Source organism: Palaemon carinicauda, chromosome 34 (assembly GCF_036898095.1).
Source record: "Palaemon carinicauda isolate YSFRI2023 chromosome 34, ASM3689809v2, whole genome shotgun sequence".
NCBI classification, from domain to species: domain Eukaryota; kingdom Metazoa; phylum Arthropoda; class Malacostraca; order Decapoda; family Palaemonidae; genus Palaemon; species Palaemon carinicauda.
The window spans coordinates 16,237,493-16,263,305 of record NC_090758.1 but is presented as its reverse complement, the minus strand read 5'-3'; the positions used below and the strand labels follow the sequence as shown (position 1 = coordinate 16,263,305).

Here is a 25,813-nt window from a genome sequence, read left to right as displayed (position 1 = left end):
ACTTTACATATAACTTATTTACTACTTGTCAAATATTAATATCATGTTGTGCAAAATTAGTCATTCATTTTAGTCATGCCTTTAGTAATTTGCTGTTAAAAGTTTTCTTTTAGTAGTTTTCAAAGTTGGCATTCCAAAATTATTTCGCTCACAGTCTCTTGTATTTATTTCTATATATTTTAATGATTTGATCCTTGTGGGGCAGCAGGTTGACTACAAGGACGGCCATCGTGCCGGCAAATATCCAGACACCCACTCATGTCCTTGGTGTGAAACTTGTTAAGATAAGTGCCTTTGCCCTTATGGTGGGGAGAATGTCAAATATTAATATCATGTTGTGCATTCTCCCAAGACAAGTCGCAACCCTATGCTTAGCGGTATGTTGATAGTAAGGAAGCCAGTAGGGTAATGTTACACCCAGTTAGATAAGGATACGGCTCCTAGGTTAGGTTAGGTGGGGAACCTGGCTTTATTACATTTTATCGGGTAACTATTGTAAGCTGCATTATTCCAATAAACCGTTACTAGTGCATTCTTAAATCTCTAATAACCATCAATTACTGGGTAATAATAACCTGGGTAATCTAATTATGATATTTTGATTATAAAATAAATTTTTTAATATACTTACCCGGTGAATATATAATAGCTGACGTCTCCGGCGGCTCGACAGAAACACACAAAAACTCGCGAGCGATCGCTATGAAGGTTGCGGGTGTGCCCACCATCGCCAACTATCGGCCAGATACCGCATATACATGTAAACAGCTCCAGTTCTTCTCATCCCGCTGGGTCTCTATCGGGGAGGAAGGGGGGGGGCCTTTAATTTATATATTCACCGGGTAAGTATATTAAAAATTTATTTTATAATCAAAATATCATTTTTAAATATTAAACTTAGCCGGTGAATATATAATAGCTGATTCACACCCATGGTGGTGGGTAGAGACCAGTATTAATGCAGTTTACGGCGTATATGCTTAGAGTTTTTGACAGTTATATCATAACAAAACCCAAATATATATAGGTACCTGGTAAGGAAGATGACTTTGACGATTACTCTGCCTTGTTAGTCTTGTCTTCCTCACGAAGCCCAGCCATCCTCTTAGGATGTTGAAAGACTCCCAGGAGCTGAAGTATCAAGGGCGGCAACCCATACAACAGGACCTCATCAAACCCCTAATCTGGGCGCTCTCAAGAAATGACATTTGACCACCCGCCAAATCAACCAGGATGCGAAAGGCTTCTTAGCCTTCGGTACAACCCAAAAACAAGATTAAAAAAATTTCAAGAGACAGATTAAAAGGATATTGGAATTAAGGGAATGTAGTGGTAGAACCCTCACCCACTACTGCACTCGCTGCAACGAATGGACCCAGTGTGTAGCAGTCCTCATAAAGAGTCTGGACATCTTTTAAGTAAAATGACGCGAATACCGACTTGCTTCTCCAAAAGGTCGCGTCCATAATACTTCGCAGAGATCTATTTTGCTTAAAGGCCACGGAAGTTGCTATAGCTCTTACTTCGTGTGTCTTAACTTTAAGCAAGCATCGGTCTGTTTCATTCAAGTGAGAATGAGCCTCTCGGATTAAAAATCTGATAAAATATGACAAGGCATTCTTTGACATAAGTAATGATGGCTTCTTAACTGAGCACCATAAGGCCTCAGATCCACCTCGTAAGGACTTAGTACGAGCTAAGTAGAACTTAAGAGCTCTAACTGGACACAGTACTCTTTCAAGTTCGTTGCCTACGATCTCTGACAGGCAAGGTATGTCAAATGACTTAGGCCAAGGACGAGAAGGCAGTTCATTTTTGGCCAGGAAACCAAGTCGAAGTGAACATGTGGCTTTATCTGTGGAAAAGCCGATGTTCTTACTGAAGGCATGAATTTCACTGACCCTTTTAGCCGAAGCCAAGCACACTAGGAAAAGCGTCTTGAGGGCGAGATCCTTCAGGGAGGCTGATTGTAATGGCTCAAACCTGTCTGACATCAGGAACCTTAGGACCACGTCTAAGTTCCATCCAGGAGTTGCCATACGACGTTCCTTAGAGGTCTCGAAAGACTTAAAGAGATCTTGGAGATCTTTATTGTTGGAAAGATCTAAGCCTCTATGTCGAAAGACCGAAGCCAACATGCTCCTGTAGCCCTTAATAGTGGGTGCTGAGAGGGAGCGAACATTTCTCAGATGTAACAGAAAATCTGCGATTTGGGCTACAGAGGTACTGGAAGAGGACACAGATGCTGACTTGCACCAGTCTCGAAACACTTCCCACTTCGACTGGTAAACTTTGATGGTAGAAGCTCTCCTCGCTCTCGCAATCGCACTGGCTGCCTCCTTCGAAAAGCCTCGAGCTCTTGAGTCTTTCGATAGTCTGAAGGCAGTCAGACGAAGCGCGGGGAGGCTTTGATGAACATCCTTTACGTGGGGCTGACGTAAGAGATCTACCCTTAGAGGAAGACTCCTTGGAATGTCTACCAGCCATTGAAGTACCTCGGTGAACCACTCTCTCGCGGGCCAGAGGGGAGCAACCAACGTCAACCTTGTCCCTTCGTGAGAGGCGAACTTCTGCAGTACCTTGTTGACTATCTTGAATGATGGGAATGCATACAAGTCCTGGTGAGACCAGTCCAGTAGAAAAGCGTCTATGTGGATCGCCTCTGGATCTGGGACTGGAGAGCAATAGATTGGGAGCCTTTTGGTCAACGAGGTGGCAAAGAGGTCTATGGTGGGTTGACCCCAAGTCGCCCAAAGACTCTTGCACACGTCCTTGTGGAGGGTCCATTACGTGGGTATCACCTGACCCCTCCGACTGAGACAGTCTGCCAAGACGTTCAAGTCCCCCTGGATAAACCTTGTCAACAGGGAGATGCCTCGATTTTTTGACCATATGAGGAGGTCCCTTGCGATCACGTACAGCGTGTGGGAGTGAGTGCCTCCTTGCTTGGAGATGTATGCCAAAGCTGTGGTGTTGTCTGAATTGACCTCTACCACTTTGTTTCGAAGAATGTTCTCGAAATTCATCAAGGCCAAGTGGACTGCTAATAGCTCCTTGCCGTTGATGTGCATGCTCTTCTGAACTGAGGTCCACAGACCCGAGCATTCCCGACCGTCCAGGGTCGCACCCCAACCCAAATCCGACGCGTCTGAGAACAACACGTGGTTTGGGTTCTTGACTGCTAGAGACAGGCCCTCTCTCAGACTGATATTGCTGTCCCACCAGTTCAGGCATGCTTTTACTGGTTCGGAGACCGGGATTGATACCGTCTCTAAAGTCTTGCCCTTGTTCCAGTGAGAGGCTAAATGGAACTGGAGAGGCCGAAGGTGCAGTCTCCCTAGCGAGACAAACTGCTCCAGGGATGAGAGAGTCCCTACGAGACTCATCCAACTCCTTACTGAACAACGTTCTCTCTTCAGCATTAGTTGGACTTTGATCAGGGCTTGTTCTATTCGGGTGGCAGACGGAAAAGCCCGAAAAACTAGACTGCGAATCTCCATCCCCAAATATAGAATAGTCTGGGATGGGATCAGTTGGGACTTTTCTAAGTTGACCAAAAGTCCTAACTCCTTGGCCAGACCCAACGTCCAATGTAGATCCTGCAGACAGCGATGACTGGACGATTCTCTGAGAAGCCAGTCGTCCAAGTACAGGGAGGCTCGGATTCCCGATAGATGAAGGAATTTTGCCAAATTCCTCATGAGCCTCGTAAACACGAGAGGAGCAGGACTGAGGCCAAAGCACAGGGCTCGAAACTGGTACACCACATTCCTATAAACAAACCTCAGAAACGGTTGGGAATCCGGGTGTATAGGAATGTGGAAGTACGCATCTCGTAGGTCGAGAGAGACCATCCAGTCTCCCTCTCTGACCGCTGCTAAGACGGACTTCGTGGTCTCCATCGTGAACTTTGTTTTCGTAACAAAAACGTTGAGCGCACTGACGTCTAGCACTGGCCTCCAACCTCCTGTATGCTTTGGGACTAGGAAGAGACGGTTGTAAAACCCCGGTGATTGAAGGTCCGAGACTTTCACCACCGCTCCCTTCTCTAGCAACAGACACACTTCTTGATGTAGGGCTTGTCTCTTTGACTCCTCTCGATACCTGGGAGAGAGGTCTATGGGAGTTGTTACTAGAGGAGGTTGGCGTACAAACGGTATTTTGTACCCCTCTTTGAGCAACAGAACACACTCTTGGTCTGCACCCCTCTTCTCCCAGGCCTGCCAGAAGCTGTTCAATCTGGCCCCTACCGCTGTCTGAGGCCGTGGGCAGTCAGACTCTGCCACGGGAGGACTTGGCTCCTCTCTTCTTACCTTTCTTTCCCTCGGCACGAGAGCCTCCCCTGCTGCGAGCTCTGCCACGAAAGGGCGGGATAAATCTAGACGCAGGAGTCTCGATTCTGGGTCTCACAACAAAGGAAGCAGAAGGAGCCCCCTTGCGAGCAGAGGACGCCATCAGGTCATGCGTGTCCTTCTGCACAAGCGAAGCAGCTATGTCCTTAATCAGCTGTTGTGGAAACAAGGCAGCCGATAAGGGAGCAAAGAGCAGTTCCGATCTCTGACAGGGAGTAACTCCTGCTGAAAGGAAAGAGCAAAGGGTTTCTCTCTTCTTTAAGACTCCCGACGTAAAGGTGGAGGCGAGCTCATTGGAGCCATCGCGGATGGCTTTGTCCATACAGGACATGATAAGTAAGGATACATCTTGGTCGGCAGACGAGATCTTCCTACTTAATGCTCCTAAAGACCAATCAAGAAAGTTGAAAACTTCAATGGCCTTGTATACGCCTTTAAGTAGATGGTCAAGGTCCGAGGAGGACCAACAAATCTTCGAGCGTCTCATGGCCAGGCGACGGGGAGAGTCTACGAGGCTTGAGAAGTCACCCTGGGCAGAGGCAGGGACTCCCAAGCCGAGAACTTCTCCCGTGTCATACCAGACGCTCGATCTAGAAGCAAGCTTAGAAGGTGGGAAGGCAAAGGCCGTCTTCCCCAAACTCTTCCTGGTACCCAACCAGTCGCCTAGAAGACGTAAAGCCCTCTTAGAAGAGCGAGAAAGCACTAGCTTAGTAAAGGCAGGCTTGGTAGCAGCTAAGCCTAGAGCAAACTCAGACGGAGGCGAACGAGGAGCAACAGCAACAAAATGATCTGGAAAAAGATCCTTGAAAATCATCATGATCTTCTTAAAATCCATCGAAGGTTGAACAGCCTTAGGTTCTTCTACATCTGACAAAACGTCCAAAGGATTATCATCAGGATGAGGATCAGCAACGTCCTCATCTGAAGGAACCTCGTCCGACAACTGATGAGTCTCAAGCAAGGGAGAGACCTGCCTTGGTGGCAATGCTTGACAAGCAGAGTCCACATGCACAGGAGCATCAGTAGCAGTCCAGGACGCTACGTCATGTAACTGCTTAACGGACTGACTAGCAACAACAACAGGAGCGGGAGGACGCTCGACGTCAACTCGAGACTGCCTTGACTGCCTAGAATGAGCAGTCAAAACAACTCTTGACTGCGGTGCTTGACGCTCAACGTCAAAACAAGTCAACTTCGCTGGTTGACGAACGTCCTGAACGTCAACACGAGCATGCGGTAGCGGCTGAACGTCCACAAGCGGCTGAACGTCCACAAGCGGCTGAAAGTCAACACGGGACTGCATCGAGTGAGGCTCTACGTCACGTGACTGACGTGACTTTGTAACGTCAACTTCAACAGGACGAGCAAAGGCTCGTTTGGGCGGCTGACGGCCAGGATCTCGATCAGCTAAACGGCGAGGATCATCGTGAACCTGTTCAGCAGTATAATCCTCCATAAGAGAGGCAAGCTTATTCTGCATATCTTGCAGTACAACCGATTTAGGATCAACGGGAGTGGGAGCGGTTCGAGACGAGGGTAACGTCTGTGACTGCAAAACATTGCCTACACTAAGACTCTCGGAGCCTGTGTTACGCTTCTGTTTAGGCGGCGAGCAGTCTTCCGATGACTGCACAGGGTCAGAGCTGTCCCAATGGCTACAACCAGGACGCTGGACCTGTCCTGAAGGGACTGACTTTCGCTTTAAGGGTCTCGAAACCTTGCTCCACGGTTTCTTACGCGAGAAGCCTTCGGAAGACGAGGAGAAAACCGCCTCGCTCGTCTTATGGTAGGGGCGGTCTTGACGAGACCCGCCCGAAACCATAGAGGGAACGTCTGTTCGTTGGTTAAAGCCTCTCATACCCATAAGTCCTACGACATTACTTCTCCCTGGTGCATGGGAGCTTGCAAGAGGTCTCGGACTAGGCGAACGACAGGCACGAACAGACGAACCCTCGGTCGCAACACTGATAACACTTTGCGCACTAATCACTTTATCCCCACGATTTTCTAATGTGGCACTCTGACACTTTAACTCTTTTACATCCGCCATGAGTTGATTACGGTCCGTAGCTAAAGATTCAACTCTCTCGCCCAAAGCTTGAATGGCACGTAACATATCCCGCATTGATGGTTCATGAGTGCTAGTAGAAGGTTCAGGCACAACTACTACTGGGGAAGGATTAGGTTCAGGGGCATGGGAGGAGGAAAATTCTAATGATCTAGAGGAACTCTCCTCACCCTATCTCTCTCTAGCTTACGAGAATACTTATCAAACTCTAGCCAGTCGAATTCCGAAAGTACCACGCACTCATCACACCGATCTCCTAATTGACAGGTTTTACCCCGACAATTAGAACACACAGTATGTGGGTCGAGAGAGGCCTTTGGAAGACGTTTGTTACAATCCCTAGCATTACATTTACGAAATTTAGGAATTGGAGAAGGGTCAGCCATTTTGAAAAGTCAAAGAAAGTCCAAAAACAATCCAAAGTCATCAACAATTAAATCTATCCAAAAAAGAGTTCAAGAGTTTAAATTGAAGATAAAAACACCTGCACTGCGAAAGCTCAAAACCAAAAAGAAGTACTTCACCAAGACTGTTGAAAAAACTCCAGGTTAACAGCGAGTAATGGAATCAACTTGTCGACAAGACCGACAGAGAAGAACTGGAGCTGTTTACATGTATATGCGGTACCTGGCCGATAGTTGGCGCTGGTGGGCACACCCGCAACCTTCATAGCGATCGCTCGCGAGTTTTTGTGTTTTTCTGTCGAGCCGCCGGAGACGTCAGCTATTATATATTCACCGGCTAAGTTTAATATTTAAAACTAAGTTTTTAAACAGTAATTGATAATTAATGGTGAAATATTAGCCCACGGGGCAAACCCGCATAGCAAAACATATTCTACTTGCAATAAGGTATTTAATTGCGGGCGAAGAAAGCATACAAGAGCAAAAACCAATAAATCATTAGGTTATTATCATTATCAATTGCTAAGCTACAACCCTAGTTGGAAAAGCAGAATGCTATAAGCCCAGGAGCTCCAACAAGGAAAATAGCCCAGTGAGGAAATGAAACAAGGAAAAATTATGGGATTTTGACGCAGGAAAAATCTATTTTCTGGGCGAGGAACCTGTGTCGCCCAGTGAAATGCTCCTTAAAGCACCATTTCAAAGGTATAAATACTGCTAAATATACCAGAGAAAAAAGTTGCATGGAATGCCAGGATATATCCAGCTCACTCACCCCTAAAAGGGTGTCGGAATTAAAACTGGGGCGAGTGATACCACTACCAGAGGTCCCTTTCCAATTAGACTTCTCCCTCCTCAAAATCCCCCGTTATTACGAGGTGTCGGTCACTACAGCTACTGCCCCCCCCCCCCCCCCACCACCACTACCACCTATCCTTCTCCCATCATTCCTTGTTAGCACCCGTGAACGTTCGGACGTGTTTTTCGTAGTGCTGTGTTATTTTGTGTTTTTGAAGATGTCAGGCGTTTTGGAGATCCCTGCTCCCAAGTTGAGTATTATATTTGTCTGTTTGGGATATCTAGGTAGCGACACACGTTCAATCAATAACCTTGTTGGGTTTTATCTTAGCCGCTTTGTTGACGCTCCCTTACGGGTGTGTTTGAGATCTTTTGGTGTTGCTTCCTCGGGATCTCTTTGCTTTGTAAGAATTTCTATTAATTCCTTATACTAATTGTAGTCTTATTTTTGTGTTATGGACATCTAATTCAATGTTTTGGCACGATTTTATCTTTTATTTAGGCTATTTGGGCAGTGTTAGTTAGCGGCTTCGGTTGGTAGCCTTTCATGCGTGAATTCATGGAATATTTAAAGAACAGTAGCATTTAAATAAATATCTCGTATATAAACTATAAAACCTTTAACAGAACCAGAGGAGGAGATAATAGAATAGTGTGCCCGAGTGTACCCTCAAACAAGAGAACTCTAACCCAAGACAGTGGAAGACCATGAAACAGAGGATATGGCATTACCCAAGACTAGAGAACAATGATTTGATGTTGGAGTGTCCTCCTAGAAGAGCTGCTTACCAAGAGAAAAGTGGCCACTGAACAATTACAGTACAGTAACCCCTCGGGTGAAGGTGTTAATTAAGGAGGCAATTTTAAAACAATAAACACTGGGATGGAAAGTCTCATTTCCTTTGCGTCTGGAAGTCCTGGCAAACAAAAGCTCGTGTTTTGACTATGTTTCCTTACTATTTAAAGGTTTAAAGGCCGCTCATGAATGGCAGAGGCAAGGGACAGTGACATTGACCTAGAGACTGACCATATATACATATACAGTAATTAGCAACCAAGCACACTCCCCACCCAAGCTAAGACCAAGGAGGGCCAGGCAATGGCTGCTGGATACACCTATAGGCTCCCCCCAAAAACCCACATCCTTAGCTCAGAAGGATGGTGAGGTTACAGCATCAAAGAAACTAACGAATTTGAGCGGGACTCAAATCCCAGTCTGGCGTTACCCAGTCAGGGACCTTACCGCATGAGCCACCATATCTCGGTTTTGATATCAGTGACTTTATGAGGATGAATGGAAGAAATTAAGTTAAAAAAAACATCAAGGTAAATATGTGATACTTTAATTTCTAGCCAAATACACGAGCCATATATCTTTCCTACTTGCTATCTTGAGTTTTATGCATTTCTGACGATTAATGGGGCAAAACACCCAGTTTTTGAACAATTATGGGAGACCCCAGTGGGAAACCAGTGTTTTTGAGGTGGTGAAATGCTATAAAATGTTATTTTCATTAGTAAAATAAATTTTTGAATATACTTACCCGATGATCATGTAGCTGTCAACTCCGTTGCCCGACAGAAATCTACGGACGGGATACGCCAGCGATCGCTATACAAGAGGGGGGTGTACTCACCAGCGCCATCTGTGGTCAGGTACTCCAGTACTTCTTGTCAACACCACCTCAATTTTTTCCTCGGTCCACTGGTTCTCTATGGGGAGGAAGGGTGGGTCAATTAAATCATGATCATCGGGTAAGTATATTCAAAAATTTATTTTACTAATGAAAATAACATTTTTCAATATTAATCTTACCCGATGATCATGTAGCTGATTCACACCCAGGGGGGTGGGTGAAAACCAGTATACATGTTAATCAAGAAGCTAAGTATCCCGTATTTCATTTTTATCAGTTATTCAAAATAACAAATGAAATTATAAGTACCTGGTAAGGAAGTCGACTTGAACCATTACTCTGCCTTTAATAAGTACGTCTTCCTTACTGAGCGCAGCGGTCCTCTTAGGAGGCTGAACAACTCTTAGGTGCTGAAGTATAAAGGGCTGCAACCCATACTAAAGGACCTCATCACAACCTCTAACCTAGGCGCTTCTCAAGAAAGAATTGACCACCCGCCAAATCAACTAGGATGCGGAAGGCTTCTTAGCCCACCGTACAACCCAAAACAACAATAAAAGCATTCAAGAGAAAGGTTAAAAAGGTTATGGGATTATGGGAATGTAGTGGCTGAGCCCTCACCTACTACTGCACTCGCTGCTACGAATGGTCCCAGGGTGTAGCAGTTCTCGTAAAGAGACTGGACATCTTTGAGATAGAATGATGCAAACACTGACTTGCTCCTCCAATAGGTTGCATCCATAATACTCTGCAGAGAACGGTTCTGTTTGAAGGCCACTGAAGTAGCCACAGCTCTCACTTCATGTGTCCTTACCTTCAGCAAAGCAAGGTCTTCATCCTTCATGTGAGAATGAGCTTCTCTAATCAGAAGCCTTATGTAGTAAGAAACTGCGTTCTTAGACATAGGCAGCGAAGGTTTCTTAATAGCACACCATAAGGCCTCTGATTGTCCTCGCAAGGGTTTTGACCTTTTAAGATAGTACTTAAGAGCTCTGACAGGGCAAAGTACTCTCTCCCGTTCGTTACCCACCATGTTGGAAAGGCTAGGTATTTCGAACGATTTAGGCCAAGGACGTGAAGGAAGCTCATTTTTTGCCAAAAAACCGAGCTGTAAGGAACATGTAGCCGTTTCAGATGTGAAACCTATGTTCCTGCTGAAGGCGTGAACCTCACTTACTCTTTTGGCTGTTGCAAGGCAGACGAGGAAAAGAGTTTTGAGAGTGAGGTCTTTGAAAGAGGCTGACTGGAGAGGTTCAAATCTAGATGACATAAGGAACCTTAGGACTACGTCTAGATTCCAGCCTGGAGTGGACAACCGACGTTCTTTAGAGGTCTCAAAAGACCTAAGGATGTCCTGCAGATCTTTGTTGGAGGAAAGATCCAAGCCTCTGTGGCGGAAAACCGCTGCCAACATACTTCTGTACCCCTTGATCGTAGTAGCTGATAGAGATCTAACATTCCTAAGATGTAACAGGAAGTCAGCAACTTGGGTTACAGTGGTACTGGTAGAGGAAACTGCATTGGTTCTGCACCAGCTTCGGAAGACTTCCCACTTAGATTGATAGACTCTGCGAGTGGATATCCTCCTTGCTCTGGCAATCGCTCTGGCTGCCTCCTTCGAAAAGCCTCTAGCTCTAGAGAGTCTTTCGATAGTCTGAAGGCAGTCAGACGAAGAGCGTGGAGGCTTGGGTGTACCTTCCTTACGTGAGGTTGACGTAGAAGGTCCACTCTTAGAGGGAGAGTCCTGGGAACGTCAACCAGCCATTGCAGTACCTCTGTGAACCATTCTCTTGCAGGCCAAAGGGGAGCAACCAACGTCAGCCGTGTCCCTTCGTGAGAGACGAACTTCTGAAGAACCCTGTTGATGATCTTGAACGGCGGGAATGCATACAGGTCGAGGTGGGACCAATCCAGCAGAAAAGCATCCACGTGAACTGCTGCCGGGTCTGGAATCGGGGAACAGTACAATGGGAGCCTCTTGGTCATCGAGGTAGCGAACAGATCTATAGTTGGCTGACCCCACAGGGCCCAAAGTCTGTTGCACACGTTCTTGTGAAGAGTCCATTCTGTGGGGATGACTTGACCCTTCCTGCTGAGGCGATCTGCCGAGACATTCATATCGCCCTGAATGAACCTCGTTACCAGAGTGAGCTTTCGACTTTTTGACCAAATGAGGAGGTCCCTTGCGATCTCGAACAGCTTCCTCGAATGAGTCCCTCCCTGCTTGGAGATGTACGCCAAGGCTGTGGTGTTGTCGGAGTTCACCTCCACCACCTTGTTTAGCAGGAGGGACTTGAAGTTCATTAAGGCCAGATGAACTGCCAACAACTCCTTGCAATTGATGTGAAGCGTTTCCTGTTCCTGGTTCCATGTCCCCGAGCATTCCTGTCCGTCCAATGTCGCGCCCCAGCCCGAGTCTGATGCGTCCGAGTAGAGATGAAGGTCGGGGGTCTGAACAGCTAATGAGAGACCCTCCTTGAGAAGAATGTTGTTCTTCCACCACATTAGAGTAGCCCTCATCTCTTTGGAAACAGGAATAGAGACCGCCTCGAGCGTCATATCCTTGTTCCAGTGAGCTGCTAGATGGTACTGAAGGGGGCGGAGGTGGAGTCTCCCTAACTCGATGAACAGGGCTAGCGATGAAAGGGTCCCTGTTAGACTCATCCACTGCCTCACCGAGCATCGGTTCTTCTTCAGCATGCTCAGGATGCACTCTAAGGCTTGGTTGATTCTTGGGGCCGACGGAAAAGCCCGAAAAGCTCGACTCTGAATCTCCATTCCCAGGTAAACGATGGTTTGGGAAGGAACGAGCTGGGACTTCTCTAAATTGACCAAGAGACCCAGTTCCTTGGTCAAATCCAAAGTCCATCTGAGACTCTCCAGACAGCGACGACTTGTGGGGGCTCTTAAAAGCCAGTCGTCTAAATAAAGGGAGGCTCTGATGTCTGCCAAGTGAAGGAATTTCGCAATATTCCTCATCAGTCGCGTAAACACAAGAGGTGCCGTGCTTAGGCCAAAGCACAGGGCTTGGAACTGGTACACAACCTCTCCAAAGACGAATCTCAGAAAAGGTTGGGAGTCTGGATGGATGGGAACGTGAAAGTAGGCGTCTTTCAGATCCAACGAGACCATCCAGTCCTCCTGCCTGACCGCTGCTAGGACCGACTTCGTCGTCTCCATTGTGAACGTCTGCTTGGTGACATAAGCATTGAGCGCACTGACGTCCAGCACCGGTTTCCAACCTCCTGTCTTCTTGGCCACCAGGAAGAGACGGTTGTAAAAGCCCGGGGATTGATGGTCCCGGAACTATTACCACTGCCTCCTTCTGTAACAGGAGCGACACCTCTTGATGTAACGCTAGCCTCTTGTCCTTCTCCTTGTAGTTGGGAGAGAGGTTGATGGGAGATGTGGTCAGAGGGGGATTGCGGCAGAACGGAATTCTGTAACCCTCCCTTAGCCACTTGACAGACTGAGCGTCTGCACCTCTTCTTTCCCAGGCTTGCCAGAAGGTCTTGAGTCTGGCTCCTACAGCTGTCTGGAGAGGAGGGAAGTCAAAGCTTGCTTTTCGTGGACTTGGCACCTTTCTTGGACTTGCCCCGGTGACTGTCTGCACGGGAACTTCCTCGGCTGGGGGCTCTGCCACGAAAGGGCGGAATGAATCTGGTAGCAGGTGTATCAGCCACAGGGGTGCGGTAAGATCTCGGCACTGAAGGTACGGTTTTAGCCTTACGTGCTGAAGAGGCCATGAGGTCATGCGTATCTTTCTGGATAAGAGCCGCAGCCATCTCCTTGATTAGCTCCTCCGGAAACAGGAACTTGGAGAGAGGAGCAAACAGCAACTGTGACCTCTGGCAAGGGGTGATACCAGTAGATAAGTAGGAGCATAGATGTTCCCTTTTCTTGAGGACTCCTGAGACAAAAATAGAAGCAAGTTCGCCAGAACCATCGCGAATTGCTCTGTCCATACAGGACATGATCAGCATGGCCGAGTCTTTGTCAGAAGGGGCAGTCTTCTTGCTTAAGGCCCCCAGGCACCAATCGAGGAAATTAAAAATTTCGAAGGCGCGAAAGACTCCCTTCAACAAGTGGTCCAGATCAGAAAAAGTCCAGCAGACCTTCGAGCGTCTCATAGCTGACCTACGGGGAGAGTCAACCAAACTTGAGAAGTCGGCCTGGGCAGAGGCAGGGACCCCCAAGCCAGGTTCCTCTCCCGTGGCATACCAGACGCCCAACTTAGAAGCCAGCTTAGGAGGAGGAAACACAAAAGATGTCCTTCCCAGTTGCTGCCTGGACTGCAACCAATCCCCTAAAACCCTCAAAGCTCTCTTTGATGATCTGGCGAGGACAAGCTTGGTGTAGGCAGACGTAATAGGCTGCATGCCTATAGAAAACTCGGATGGAGGAGAACGAGGGGTTGCAGAAACGAAGTGTTCAGGGTATAACTCTCTGAACAGAGCCAGGACCTTACGAAAGTCTAAGGAAGGTGGCGAAGACTTGTGTTCCTCCACATCAGAAGAAGGATCATCCAGGTGAGCAGCTTCATCCTCAGAAACCTCATCTCCTGAGAGTTGAGAAGCGAGAGGTAACGGTATAGCGGCATGCTGAATGGCTGAATCCTGTAGAACGGGTGCATGCGCACTTGCGGATCCATCATCACGCCTCTGTTGAAGAGGATGAGGGCTGGCAATGACAAAGTCATGAGGCTGGGGTGAAGGAGGTTCTGCGGTGGTCTGAGGAGCAAGCGTGGTCAGAAGCGAATGCTGTAAGACATGAGGCTCATGCTGCATGGTATGCGGTTCATGTTGAATGGGAAGAGGCTCATGCTGCGAAGAATGCGGCTGCTGCATGCGTTGAGGAGGCTGCCTCATAGCATGAGGTTCCTGCCTCAAGGGTTGCGTCTGCCTCAAGGGTTGAGGAGGTTGCTGCGCAGAGAGAGGCTCTTGCCTCAAGGGTTGAGGCGGTTGCCGCATAGCATGAGGTTGCTGCCTCATGGGTAGAGGAGGTTGCCGCAACGCATGAGGCTCCTGCCTCATGGGTAGAGGAGGTTGCCGCATAGCATGAGGCTCCTGCCTCAAGGGTTGAGGAGGTTGCCGCATAGCAAGAGGCTCCTGCCTCAAGGAAAGAGGAGGTTGCTGCATAGCGCTGGTACCTGGCAACTCCCAATGCGGCAGCTCACGCATGGAAGCAGGAGGAGCCTCAACATCATACGTCTGGCAGGGTGGACTGCGCAGAGGTGGAGGAGCGCTCGCAGGAGGAGGTGTGCTAACCTTCTCTGCCTGAAACTCCTGCATCAAAACCGCAAGCTGAGACTGCATTGTCTGCAGCATAGACAACTTGGGATCAACAGAAGCTGGAGCAGAGGCCTGTTGAGGCATCGCTTTACCTCTCTTAGGAGGTGTGCAGTCATCAGATGACTGCGGCGAGTCCGAACTGGCCCAGTGGCTACACCTGGGCCGTTGGACTCGCTCGGACGGGACCTTACGTTTAAGAGGTCGTGAGACCTGGGTCCAGCGTTTCCTCCTGGAAACTTCTTCCGCAGACGAGGAATTTAAGGGCTCAATCGTCTGGGAGTGGAAGTGACGATCTCTATCAGATACGCCCGCAACCACTGAGGATACAACTGTGCGCCGATCAAGGCCTGCCGAACCCTTTTGCCCTTCGACGTTGCTTCTCCCCTGGGCTTGGGAGCTTGCAAGAGGTCCCGGACTGGGAGGACGACTGGCACGCACAGAAGTATCCTCATGCGCAACACTGACACTGACACTAGGCACAGCACTGGCACTAACACTTCCCACTGCACTTTTCACTTTAAGTTCCTTGACATCTGCCAAGAGAAGATTGTGGTCACTCACTAAAGACTCCACCTTATCACCAAGAGCCTGAATGGCACGTAACATATCCGACATATCAGGCTGAGCACTCGTAGTAGGTTCGGGGGTCACCACTACAGGGGAAGGAAAAGGTTGAGGATCATGGGGGGAGGAATAAACCAAAGAGCGAGAAGAACTCCTCCTAACTCTCTCCCTCTCTAACCTAGTCGTATACTTGAGGAATTCATTAAAATCGAATTCCGAAAGCCCAGCACATTCCCCACATCGATCTTCCAACTGACAGGATTTTCCCCTACAGTCGGAACAAACGGTGTGAGGGTCAACAGAGGCCTTCGGAAGACGCCTATTACAAGTCCTAACACTACATCGCCTAATATGTTATTTTCATTAGTAAAATAAATTTTTGAATATACTTACCCGATAATCATGTAGCTGTCAACTCCGTTGCCCGACAGAAATCTAAGGAGGGATACGCCAGCTATCACAATACTAGAAGGGGGTGTACTAACCAGCGCCACCTGTGGCCAGGTACTCAAGTACTTCTTGTTGACACCTCCTCAATTATTCCTCGGTCCCACTGGTTCTCTATGGGGAGGAAGGGAGGGTCAATTAAATCATGATTATCGGGTAAGTATATTCAAAAATTTATTTTACTAATGAAAATAACATTTTTCAATATTAAACTTACCCGATAATCATGTAGCTGATTCACACCCAGGGGGGTGGGTGGAAACCAGTGTACAAGATTAAAGGATAGCCAAGTATCCCCAAATTTCATATAACAGTTATCTCCAATAACAAATGAAATAATAAGTACCTGGTAAGGAAGTCGAATTGAACCGTTACTCTGCCTCTTTTTTAAGTTCGTCTTCCTTACTGAGCGCAGCGTTCCTCTTGGAGGCTGAATCAACCCAAGGTGCTAAAGTATATAGGGTTGCAACCCCTACTAAAGGACCTCTACACAACCTTTAACCTAGGCGCTTCTCAAGAATGAATTGACCACCCGCCAAATCAAAAGGATGCGGAAGGCTTCTTAGCCTACCGTAACAACCATAAAAACAACAATAAAAGAATTCAAGAGAAAAGTTAAAAAGGTTATGGGATTAAGGGAATGTAGTGGCTGAGCCCTCACCTACTACTGCACTCGCTGCTACGAATGGTCCCAGGGTGTAGCAGTTCTCGTAAAGAGACTGGACATCTTTCAGATAAAATGATGCAAACACTGACTTGCTCCTCCAATAGGTTGCATCCATTACACTCTGCAGAGAACGGTTTTTATTAAAGGCCATCGAAGTAGCTACGGCTCTTACTTCGTGGGTCCTTACCTTCAGCAATGCAAGGTCTTCCTCCTTTAAGTGAGAATGTGCTTCTCTGATCAGAAGCCTTATATAATACGAAAGCCCATTCTTGGACATGGGTCTCGAGGGTTTCCTGATGGCACACCATAAGGCTTCTGACTGTCCTCGGAGAGGTTTAGACCTCTTGAGATAATATTTGAGAGCTCTGACAGGGCAAAGAACTCTCTCAAGTTCGTTACCTACCATGTTGGAAAGGCTAGGTATCTCGAACGATCTAGGCCAAGGACGTGAAGGAAGTTCGTTCTTTGCTAGGAATCCAAGCTGGAAAGAACATGTAGCAGACTCGGTCGTGAAACCAATGTTCTTGCTGAAGGCATGAACCTCACTGACTCTCTTAGCTGTTGCCAGGCAAACGAGAAAAAGGGTCTTGAGGGTAAGGTCCTTGAATGAAGCTGACTGGAGAGGTTCGAACCTAGATGTCATAAGGAACCTTAAGACTACGTCTAGATTCCAGCCTGGAGTGGAAAGACGACGATCTTTAGACGTCTCAAAAGACTTAAGAATGTCTTGAAGGTCCTTGTTGGAAGACAGGTCCAAACCTCTATGGCGGAGAACTGAGGCCAACATACTCCTATATCCCTTAATCGTAGGAGCTGAAAGGGATCTCTCATTCCTAAGATGAAGCAGGAAGTCAGCTATTTGGGTCACAGAGGTATTGGTAGAGGATATCGAATTGGCTCTACACCAGCTTCGGAAGACCTCCCACTTAGACTGGTAGACCCTACGAGTGGAAACCCTTCTTGCTCTGGCAATAGCCCTGGCTGCCTCCTTCGAAAAGCCTCGAGCTCTAGCGAATCTTTCGACAGTCTGAAGGCAGTCAGTTGAAGAGCGTGGAGGTTTGGATGTAACCTGTCTACGTGAGGTTGACGTAGAAGGTCCACTCTTAGAGGTAGAGTCCTGGGGAAGTCTACTAGCCATTGTAGTACCTCTGTGAACCATTCTCTTGCAGGCCAAAGGGGAGCAACCAGCGTCAGCCGTGTCCCTTCGTGCGAGACGAATTTCTGCAGAACCTTGTTGATTATCTTGAACGGAGGGAATGCGTACAGGTCGAGATGGGACCAGTTCAGTAGAAAGGCATCCACATGAACTGCTGCAGGGTCTGGAACAGGAGAACAAAACAGAGGAAGTCTCTTGGTCATGGAGGTGGCAAACAGATCTATGGTAGGTTGACCCCACAAGGTCCAAAGTCTGTTGCACACACTCTTGTGGAGGGTCCATTCCGTGGGAATGACCTGATTCCTTCTGCTCAGACGATCTGCTGACACGTTCATATTGCCCTGGATGAACCTCGTGACTAGAGAGAGGTTTAGACTTCTTGACCAAATGAGGAGGTCCCTTGCGATCTCGTAAAGGCTCCTCGAATGGGTCCCTCCTTGCTTGGAGATGTAAGCCAAGGCTGTGGTGTTGTCCGAGTTCACCTCCACCACTTTGCCTAGCAGGAGGGACTTGAAGTTCAACAGGGCTAGATGAACTGCCAGCAGTTCCTTGCAGTTGATGTGGAGAGATCGTTGTTCCTCGTTCCACATTCCGGAGCATTCCTTTCCGTCCAAGGTTGCACCCCAGCCCGAGTCCGATGCATCTGAGAAGAGATGAAGATTGGGGGTCTGAATGGCCAAGGATAGACCCTCTCTGAGAAGGAGGTTGTGCTTCCACCACAGGAGAGTGGTCTTCATCTCTTGGTTGATAGGGATAGAGATTGCTTCTAGAGTCGAACTCTTGTCCCAATGAGCTGCTAGGTGGAATTGAAGAGGGCGGAGGTGGAGTCTGCCCAGCTCGACAAACAGGGCTAGGGACGAGAGAGTCCCTGTGAGACTCATCCACTGTCTCACTGAGCAACTGCTCCTCTTCAGCATGCTCATGATGCACTCTAGGGCTTGGCTTATCCTGGGGGCCGATGGAAAAGCCCGAAAACTCTGACTCTGAATCTCCATTCCCAGATACACGATGGATTGTGAGGGAATGAGTTGAGATTTTTCCAAATTGACTAATAGACCCAGGTCTCTGATAAGGTCTGAAGTCCAATGAAGATTCTCCAGACAACGACGACTCGAGGAGGCTCTCAACAGCCAGTCGTCTAGGTAGAGGGAGGCTCTGATGTTTGACAAGTGAAGGAATTTGGCTACATTCCTCATCAGAAGGGTAAAGACCATAGGAGCTGTGCTTAGGCCAAAACACAGGGCTTGGAATTGGTAGACGACCTTTCCGAAAACGAATCTTAGGAAAGGTTGGGAGTCTGGATGAATCGGAACGTGAAAATAAGCATCTTTCAAGTCCAATGAGACCATCCAGTCCTCCTGTCTGACCGCTGCTAAGACCGACTTGGTCGTCTCCATCGTGAACGTCAGCTTGGTGACATACTCGTTGAGAGCGCTGACGTCCAGCACAGGTCTCCAACCTCCTGTCTTCTTGGCCACAAGAAAGAGACGGTTGTAGAAGCCCGGGGATTGATGGTCCCGGACTATAACCACAGCCTTCTTCTGCACAAGAAGCGACACCTCCTGGTGCAAAGCTAGTCTCTTGTACTCCTCTTTGTAGTTGGGAGAGAGGTTGATGGGCGAAGTGGTCAGAGGTGGTTGAAGGTAGAATGGAATCCTGTAACCGAACCTCAGCCAACTGACAGACTGTGCGTCTGCACCTCTCATCTCCCAAGCTCGCCAGAAGGTCTTGAGTCTGGCTCCTACTGTCGTCTGGAGAAGCGGAGAGTCAGTGTTTTCCTTTGGATGGCTTGGATCCTTTCCTGGACTTGCCTCTGTAAGAGTCTGGACGGGAGCTTCCTCGGCTGGGGGCTCTACCACGAAAGGGCGGTATGAATCTAGTCGCAGGGGTATCAGCCACTGGGGAGCGGTAAGTCTTAGGGACTGAGGTGGAAGCCTTAGACTTACGAGCCGAAGAAGCTACAAGATCGTGCGTGTCCTTCTGTATCAAGGCAGCAGACAAATCTTTAATGAGCTCTTCGGGAAAAATAAACTTCGAAAGAGGAGCAAACAGAAGTTGTGACCGTTGGCAAGGGGTAATGCTGGCGGAAAGGAAAGAACACAGCTGTTCTCTTTTCTTCAACACCCCTGATACAAACAAGGACGCTAGCTCGCCCGATCCATCTCTGATGGCCTTATCCATACAGGACATTAACAGCATGGCAGAATCTTTGTCCGTATGAGAGGTTTTCTTGCTGAGGGCCCCCAGGCACCAGTCGAGAAAATTAAACATTTCAAAAGCTCTAAACACCCCTTTAAGCAAGTGATCCAGGTCTGAGAAGGTCCAACACACTTTTGAGCGTCTCATAGCAGATCTTCGAGGCGAGTCTACCAGACTTGAGAAGTCAGCCTGGGCAGAGGCAGGTACTCCCAAGCCTGGTGCTTCCCCTGTGGCATACCAAACGCTCGCTTTCGAAGTGAGCTTCGTTGGAGGGAACATGAAGGAAGTCTTGCCAAGAAGTTGCTTAGACTGCAGCCACTCCCCTAAGATCCTAAAAGCCCTCTTGGAGGATCTAGCAAGGACAAGCTTGGTATAGGAAGACTGAGCTTGTTGCACTCCCAGCGAAAACTCAGATGGTGGAGAGCGGGGAATAGCTGAGACAAAATGGTCTGGATAAACCTCCCTGAGAAGAGCCAAGACCTTGCGAAAATCAAGAGACTGTGGAGAGAGCTTGGATTCGTCCACGTCCGAAGAGGGATCAAGGTGTGCCTCCTCATCATCCGAAACCTCAACCCCAGAAAGAGGCGACGGGATCGGATACGAATGCTGAACCGCAGAGTCAGAACGAGCAGGAACAACAACAGAGGTGGAAGGCGGAGGTGCAGCAAGTTCCTGTTCCTGTTCCTGTGGTATGAGTGGAGCGTGAAGAGACCGAGGCTGTGCAGAACAAGGTAAAGTTCCCGCAAGCAGAGATGTCTGAGGAGCAGGATCAGGGTGCACGGGTAGAGCTCGGTGCAGCAGCTGAGGAGACTGACTCACAGGTGGAAGAGGTTGTTGTACCTCCACCGAGAGTTGCACCGCCGGTGGAGCAGCCAGGGGAGGAGGAGGAAGAGTGGAGTAATCCTCCTGATCCCAAACCGAAGGTTGCCTTAAAGAAGGCTGATGCTGAACAACACTGGGAACAGTGAACACAGAAAGTGGTTCAACATCGTACGCCTGGCAGATGGAGCTGCGACTGGGTGCAGCGAGTGCAGGCGGGTGCAGCACAGGCTGAACGGGTGCAGGAGGTTGGTGCACCACCGGTGCAGGCGGGTGCAGCATAGGCTGAACGGGTGCAGGAGGTTGGTGCACCACCGGTGCAGGCGGGTGCAGGACAGGCTGAACGGGTGCAGGAGGTTGGTGCACCACCGGTGCAGGCGGGTGCAGCACAGGCTGAACGGGTGCAGGAGGTTGGTGCACCACAGGTGCAGGAGGTGCAACACTCTCAGCACGACACTCACGCATCAGGTCCGAAAGCTGAGCTTGCATGGACTGAAGCATAGACCACTTGGGATCAGCAGAGACAGTAGCAGACTGAGGTAAAGCCATAACAGTGGTTGCACCACCGGTGCAGCTCTGTTGTACCTTACTCCTCTTGGGCGGAGTACAGTCGCTAGATGACTGAGGCGAGTCAGAGCTGAGCCAACGACTGCAACCTGGCTGAGCACTCGAGGGCTGGACTCTGCGTTTAAGCGGTCTAGAGACCTGAGACCAACGTTTCTTCCCCGAGAGAAGATCAGCGGACGAGCGGAAGACGGGCTCAATCGTCTGCAAGTGGGAGTGACGGTCTGTGGAAGACACGCCCGCAACCACTGAGGATAATTCTGTGCGCCTAACAAGGCCTGCCGAACCCTTATGCCCTTCGACATTGCTTCTCCCCTGGGCTTGGGAGCTTGCAAGAGGTCCCGGACTGGGAGAACGACTGGCTCGCACAGAAAAATCCCCACGCACCACACTGGCACTAACACTAGTACAAGGCACTGCACCGACACTAGCACTCGTCACAGCACTGGCACTAACTTCACCCACTGCACTCTTGGCCTTCAACTCTTTCACTTCGGCCATCAGAGACTTATGGTCACTTACCACTGACTCTACCTTATCGCCTAAAGCCTGAATAGCGCGTAAAACCACTGACATATCAGGCGGAGGGCACACAGTAGGATCGGGGGTAGCCACTACAGGGGTAGGATCAGGAACGGGATCATGAGATGAGGAAAATAAAGAAGAGTGAGAAGAACTCCTCCTAGCTCTAATTCTCTCTAACTTAGAAGAATACTTTAAAAGTCGGACAAAATCCAATTCCGAAAGTCCGGCGCATTCCTCACATCGATTTTCTAACTGACAGGGTCTGTCCCTACAGTCAGAACAAGCGGTGTGAGGATCTACCGAGACCTTCGGAATACGTCTATTGCAAGACCTACAACGTCTATGGGAGGGGGCTTGCGAAATGTCAGACATTTTGTTTTCAAGAGAAGTCAAAGGGAGATCCAAAAAACAAGCAAAAATTCGTTAACCGTTAAACTGAATTAAATAAAAGCTATCTAGCTAATATCAGAAGGTTTCTAGTAATGCGACAGCCGTAAATCAAAGAGAATACATCACCAAATAAGCGAGAATAAACTCGAAGACCATAAGCGTATCCCAGAACGTCTAGCCGGAGGCACGACAGAGGAATAATTGAGGAGGTGTCAACAAGAAGTACTTGAGTACCTGGCCACAGGTGGCGCTGGTTAGTACACCCCCTTCTAGTATTGTGATAGCTGGCGTATCCCTCCTTAGATTTCTGTCGGGCAACGGAGTTGACAGCTACATGATTATCAGGTAAGTTTAATATTGAAAATTTAGGAGCTTGAGAGTGGTCGGACATCTTGAATTTAGAGAACAGTCAAGGGGGAATTCCAAAGTAAAGCAAAGATCGTTAACCAATAAATCAATTTAATTCCAAAAGCTATCTAAGCTAAGGGAAAAGCTTCCTGTATAGCGAAGGCTAAATTTTAGAGCAAATACTTCACCAAAACCGTGAACAAAGACTCCAAAATCAACAGCGTATCCATGTAGGTCTTGCCGGCGGCACGACAGAGGAAAAATTGAGGTGGTGTTGACAAGAAGTACTGGAGTACCTGACCACAGATGGCGCTGGTGAGTACACCCCCCTCATGTATAGCGATCGCTGGCGTATCCCGTCCGTAGATTTCTGTCGGGCAACGGAGTTGACAGCTACATGATCATCGGGTAAGATTAATATTGAAAACCAGGGATTTGCAGCAATAATAATGATCAGAAATTCAAAATAAGCATAAGATAACCAGTTGGAAATATATATGGTTCACGTGAGTGGCAGCAAATTAAAGTACTGTATAGTTATCTATGATTCACTCCAAGTCCTTTTAATGATTTTTGTTCTGCCGTGGCTCGCTACGTCCACAAAATCAACATTACCTCATTACTAAAACGCTCCTATGGTCTGGCAAGCAAACGGAGAGTGTTTTCATCATGATCGATTGCCGACATTGATGAAATTACACTAAATTGTGAAAAAAATTACACCAACTTACAAAATGGATTGTATTTCCCTCTTGGAGATATTTTTACGTGATGGTGGTAAAGCTGACATTGAAGAGGAGGGTAAGAGAGAGAGAGAAAAAAAAGCATTGTAGATTAAACATCTGGGAACTTGCGCATAAATATCTGGAAGCTCGTAATTGGTTAAGAACCCCCGGGAATCCTTATGTCATACAAAAAACACAAGAGCCGGCAAAAGCAAATTCAAGGAACATATGCACAATAACTAGCCATCAATGGAATTAGAGTAAGAAATAGCCTTCACATATTAATCACCCGATACGCGAGTTATTAAACGCCAGCCCCTATTAAACACACAGAGAACAATGCCAAACTAACCAGCAATTGTCCATTTCTTATGGCAAATTCCAGTTTTGCCAGTAATTAATGTATAATAATAATAATAATAATGATTATTGGACAAAAACATATTTACTTACAAAATATTTACAACAAAGACTCAGTCCAAGCCCATGTGGAGCAGAGCTCTTCGGGCAATAATAAAATTACAATAATGTCATCAATTAACTAAAGTGAATATAATTATTATAAATTAGAATGGTCCACCGTATATCTTAAGGTGTTCTGAACATTACCAAGTTGTGGAATGATCTTCCTAATCGGGTAGTTGAATCGGTAGAACTTCAAAAGGTTAAAGTTGGAGCCAATGTTTTTATGTTGACCAGGCTGACATGAGTCTTTTTATAGTTTATATATGACATATCTGTTTTGACGTTTTTACTTTTTTTTTAAATGATTTATAGTTAATTTACTCTCATCATTTATTTATTTCCTTACCTCACTGAGCTATTTTCCCCTATTGGAGCCCTTGGGGTTATAGAATCTTGCTTTTCCAACTAGGGTTGTAGCTTGGCTAGTAGTAATGATAATAATAATAATAACTGTTCTGATGTAAATACTTGTGGGGAAGACTTTATTTAAAAATTTTAGGTGGTTTAAGGTTCCAAAAGTTATGACTGAAAAACCACATTTAATTAAAACAATTAAAATTCAGGAACACCTTGTAGCCTAAGGTTAAGCTGTTCCTGAATTTTTCTTCTATTTCCTTAAAATGTGGTTTTTCAGTCATAACTTTTGGAACTTAAAACCAACTAATATTTGTAAATTATTGGTTTCCCACAGCGGCCAGTTCCACCCGTGTGGATTAAAAATGGACATCAACTAACCTAAACTTTCCCCCCTAACCTAACCTACAGGCCGTGTCCTTACCTACTTACCTATTGGGGGCGTTAAGTTAGACATAATAATACATACAGGTGGCCGTTATCATACATACATCCCTTGAAAATATAAAAATACACAACATTCCTGTTTTTAAAACCAGTAAAAGATATCAAAGTAAAAATTTACTGGGCCCAGAAACACTTTTCATACATTCTTCACTGGGAATATTGTTACAGTAAATGTTAACCAAACGGACTGGTGCTACAGTAAATATTTACCCAGCTGAGCGTCCCAACCAACTACAAAGGCTCCAGGATTTCTAAAGTTCTTCTAAAAGGGAAATGGCCTTTAAGATACACAATTTAGTACATCAAAATAACACCCAAAACCTATATTTCACATCTATAATGACAATTCCTAAAACATTTCAGTTGACCGAAACTTGCTAGGCTACGACTGTCGGTGTTTAGTAATAGCCGAGACCTAATACCTTAGTTTAAATAGCTAGAATAAGGCTAAAAATGCTAATTAATCATATCAAAATTACCAGAAACTAAGATAATCAACAAAATTATCAAAATTACGACATATCGAATCCGAAAAACGATATAACAAGACAATTATGGCTTGGGGGTTTTGGGAAGCAACCGGCTATTGCTTACAAATACGGCAATTTTAACAAATAAACTCAATGTTATAAGTGTTATTACAACCATAAGTTAAAGTTTATTAGTAAATTAATATAATTACACGAAAAACAAGGATAACATACAATAATTAATTAAATAATGGATAATAACTTACATGTAGACACCGTGACCTTAGATGCACCATTTCCAACAGGTTCAGGAACTTCAGGTTCAGGTTCTGGGATGAGGCATAGCCTTTACAACGGCGCCTCTAACGCTTATCTTCTTGTACTGTTTTGTCTTTTCTTCCACATTATGTTTAATACTTCTTTTTTCTTTTCTATATTTGTTTCACTAAATAAAAATAATCCTTCTATTTTCTTTGGGTCTTCCTCATATGGTTGTTGTATCTCAATTACTTTATTCCTTTCTTTTCTATATTCCTGGCAAAATAACAAAAAATGTATCAAATCTTCCTCCTCATTTTCACAAAAATTACAGTTTACATTCCCTCCATTGTGTCTATTTACAATATTTAGTTTTAACGTATTAGTTCTTGCTCTAAAAAATATCACTGAAGCAAATGTATTGTCATAAATTAACTCTTCTTTAATTTCTTTCCACGTTCAATATATTTCTAAACTCACTTTACTTTCTATTTCTTCTTTCCACTTTTCATTATCCCACTTTCTGGTTTCCGTTTTTATTTCTGCCTTGTTCATTCTTCTTATTTGTCTTATACCTAAACTTAATTCTTCCAAATACTTTACAGGTTGTTTCCACCATCTTCCTTCTCTTTTCTTGAATATCCTGGATAATTATTTTCAGTATTTCCTTCTTTCCATTCAGGGTACGATTTAAGTACTGCAGCTTCCCATCCATCACCCTTGCTTTCATAGAAGATGCACCTATCTCCCCTCTTAAAGCAGTATTAGCTGTGCTTTTTGTGGCACCTAAAATCTTCCTGTATACCCCATTCTCCATTATTTGTAGTTTCTCTATTTCAGTTTCTGTTAGATTTATAACATTTGT

General features: G+C 46.6%; 1 long non-coding RNA gene across 1 annotated transcript in view; it reads right to left on the bottom strand.

Moving 5' to 3' along the window:
• LOC137626576 (uncharacterized) overlaps nt 1–25,060 on the bottom strand; it is a 49,395-nt gene extending 24,335 nt beyond the window's left edge. The window contains exon 1 of the long non-coding RNA XR_011041058.1: nt 24,957–25,060. This is a non-coding gene — a long non-coding RNA (uncharacterized lncRNA). The remainder of the gene's footprint in view (nt 1–24,956) is intronic.
• Nucleotides 25,061–25,813: the final 753 nt, after the last annotated feature.